The sequence below is a fragment of the Octodon degus genome, unplaced genomic scaffold, assembly GCF_000260255.1.
Source record: "Octodon degus isolate 3935 unplaced genomic scaffold, OctDeg1.0 scaffold00036, whole genome shotgun sequence".
NCBI lineage: Eukaryota > Metazoa > Chordata > Mammalia > Rodentia > Octodontidae > Octodon > Octodon degus.
The window spans coordinates 9,578,713-9,582,391 of NW_004524612.1; the positions used below are offsets into that span (position 1 = coordinate 9,578,713).

At 46.9% G+C, this 3,679-nt stretch overlaps 1 long non-coding RNA gene and 1 pseudogene across 1 annotated transcript in view; one reads left to right on the top strand and one right to left on the bottom strand.

Moving 5' to 3' along the window:
• The window catches only part of LOC111816630, a 17,661-nt gene that overhangs the window by 2,562 nt on the left and 11,420 nt on the right, over window positions 1-3,679 (top strand). The window lies entirely within an intron of this gene.
• LOC101574893 lies at window positions 1,497-2,956 on the bottom strand (annotated as a pseudogene).

Sequence of the window (3,679 nt, forward strand, 5' to 3'; positions counted from 1 at the left end):
ATTCATTTTTATCCTAAATTTCCCATCCTGTTGCTGTATTTGAATTTCCTATACAATTGCAAGTTTAACACCTTGAACCAGGAGACATCCTGGAGCAGAGGCTGACTACCAGTGCGTTACGCCCACAGTGACAGGGGGCAAAAGCAAACCCTCCGTTCAAACACCAGCACTAAGCCCACACTACTGTAACGGCCAGAAAAACACAGCATCCAATGGCTGGCTGTCACATAGCAACATCACTGGAGAGACTCACCTTGCTTTTTAAGAGTGTTTTGGGGTGCTGGGTGTGCGGCTCAGTGGTGGCCTCAGTTCAATCCCCAGCACTGACAACAAAAAGTTTTGACTATGCTTGACCATTTGTTCCTCAACACAAAATTTTAAAGTCAACCTAGCAAACACACACACACACACACACACACACACACACACACACACCCCTTCAGAATTTTTATTGGAACTCTTTTGAATCAGTAAATGAATTTGGAGACAATTTTCTTTTCTTCTGTTCTTGAAACAGGGCCTCACTATGTAGTTTAGGCCTTGACTTCACTACGTAGTGCAAGCTGGTCTTGAAATTCATGGTGATCCTTCTGCCTCACCCTCTGAGGTTCTGTACTTACTGGCGAGCTCCACCATACTAGCTTGACAACTGTCATGCCATAATTGATATATTAAGCATCTCTATCTATCAAATAAATATACCTGAATAAGCTATATTTCCCCCTTCTTGGTCTTCCATATTGTTTCTCAATAAAATTGCATAATTTTCTCCAAAAAGATTTTGGCCATTTTGTTACATTCATTCTAAGTACTTTAGATGATTCATTGTTATTATAAACAGCAACTTAAAAATTACATTTTCTTTCTTTGTATGTGTTTTGTACAGGGTCTATACAATCTTACTACGCAGATTGGACTCACAGTGATCCTCCTGTTTTCAGCCTCCCTAGCACTGGGATTATAGGCACGCATCACCATGCCTAGGCTCTTTCGCTGTCTCAGCAAGCCCTGGGGGCAGGGCCAATACAGCATGCTACGGATCAAACCCTAGTCTCTGCACCTGCCTAAGCAGGCTTAGTCTGCTGAGCTATCTGGCTGGCCCCCACTTTTTCTTTGTACAAGGGATCAAACTCACAACCTTGCGCTTGCTAAGCAGGTGTTTATGCCTCTGAGCTATCTCCCCAGCCCCAAAATTACATTTCTTTTTTCTTTCTTTCTTTCTTTCTTTCTTTCTTTCTTTCTTTCTTTCTTTCTTTCTTTCTTTCTTTCTTTCTTCTTTCTTTTTGTGGCAAAATGAGTCTTTATTTTGGAAAAGACAATTGAATTGGGTTTTGGTGGAGAACATGGGCAAGCAGGGGTACCCCAGGCAGTAACGTCCCCCCAAGGGTGGGTTGAGGGCTAAGCTGAGCCTCAGGTGGGTCTCTTGTTCCCAGTGTTCCCTTGTACAGCTGTCTTCCCACAGGCTCTGGGGCAGCCTCCTGAGAGGGCTGGGAGAGGCTGCTGTGGCCCATTCACTTGGGCAGGACATCAGAGGTCTCAGACACCAGTTTCCCATCATGGGTCTCGATCTTCTTCACAACCACAGCAGACTTGGTGCAGGTGAAGCCAGGGCTTTGGAGGCTCCCAAAGCCAGGATTGTGAGGCCCGCATAGGGTGAGCTCACCATTCCTGCATAGCCACTGGCGGTCCTTGCGTGGATGCTCAAGTTCTGCACCCCAGCCTCCAGCCTGTTCTCCTCGCCCTCCAGCAGCTTGCGGTAGGTGGTGATCTCGATGTCCAGGGCCACCCTGATGTTCATGAGCTCCTGGTACTTGCGCAGCTGCTGGGCCACATCTTGCTTAGCTTTCTGCAGGGCAGCCTCCAACTGGGCCAGCTTGGCGTTGGCATCCTTAATGGCCATCTCCCTACGCTGCCCGGCATCAGCGATGGAGGCTTCCCGGGATGCTCTCTGGCCTTTGAGGGCCTCAACCTCCACCTGCAGGTGGTGGATGCTGTGGTTCATCTCAGGGATCTCAGACTTTGTGAGACGGGGGTCATCCCTGTGTTTCCCAGCTAGATAGAGTCTGCAACTCTTCATACTTGATCTGGTACATGCTCTTGGCCTCGGCCCTGCTGTGGTTGGTGAACTTCTCATACTGGGCCTTGACCTCAGTGATGATGCCGTCCAGGTCCAGGGAGCGGCTGTTGTCCATGGACAGCACCACAGATGTGTCCGAGATCTGAGACTACAGCTCACGTATCTCCTCTTCATACAGCTGCCTGAGGAAGTCGATCTCATCAGTCAGCCCTTCCAGGCATGACTCGAGCTCCACCTTGTTCATGTAAGCTTCATCCACATCCTTCTTGATGAGGACAAATTCATTCTCCATCTCTGTAAGCTTGTTGAGCTCATCTTCAAATTTATTCTTGAAGTCCTCCACCAGCCCCTGCGTGTTGCCAAGCTCTACCTCCAGCTTCACTTTCTCCTGACCCAGTGAGTCCAGCTGCTGCTGGAGGTTGTTGATGTAGCTTTCGAACATGCTGTCCATGTTACTCTGGGACGTCTTCTGCTGCTGCAGGAGGCTCCACTTGGTCTCCAGCATCTTATTCTGCTGCTCCAGAAACCAAACCTTGTCAATAAAGGAGGCAAACTTGTTGTTGAGGTTCTTGATCTGCTTCTTCTCCTGAATATGCACGGCCTGGATGTTGGGGTCCACCTCCAGGTTCAGGGGGTTCAGCAGGCTCTGGTTCACCTGGAAGGTCATGATGCTCGCATGCCACCAGCCCCGCCATAGCCACCCAGTCCCAGGCCACCCTGGAAGCTACTGCTGCTGCCCATTCGGGAGACACTGGAGGAGCTGATGCGGGATGCAGGCCCGCCGGTGTAAGAGAGGCTGCTGAAGGCCCCGGGGCCGGAAGTGGACACCTTGTAGGACTTCTGGGTCACCCTTATGGACATAGTGGAGACTGGAGTGGAGGCAGGTGAAATGAAGATGGAGACTGGAGAAGGAGCCTGGCAGCCGCTTCTGGATGGTGGGCCAAAATTATATTTCTAATTGTTTCCAATGCATAGAAATTCCATTGTTCTCTGGTATTAAAGACATCTAGCAATCCTGCTAAACTTTATTAATTTTGATACATTAAGAGGTTCTTTTAGGTTTTCATGTCTGTGAGAAATAATGGCTTAAGTTTTTCTTTTTTCCTTTTTTAATTATTTTGTTTTCTTTGGTTCTGCGCAGAGCCTGAATGCTCCTTAAGACAGATGAGCAGAGCGGTCATAGTGGGCATGCAAGTTTTGTTTCTAATTTTACAGAGAATAACCATCATATTTCACCAAGAGAGCTCAGAGGCTGGTGGTAGAGAGCCCTTAACAAGGCTGGGAGTTCCCTTCTATTCCTTGTTTATCAGTAGGTTTTAATTATATAAGTTCCTTGAATTTTATCTCTTCCCCTGTAACTATTGACACTGCTCTTTCTTCTTGAACCTTAGCAACTTATTCCCACAGATTCCTTAGTTTTTTCCTTTCCTTATAACCCTTTTTTAGTTTTAGCATTAGGTTATACTGGTTTTGTAGAATGAATTGGGGAGTGTTCCTTTTATTTTATATTACCTGGAGAAGTCTGACTTAAAATTAAAATTGTCTGTTCTTTGCATGTTTTGTAAAATTTTCCCATAAAATTGCCTGTAAGCACTGTGATTT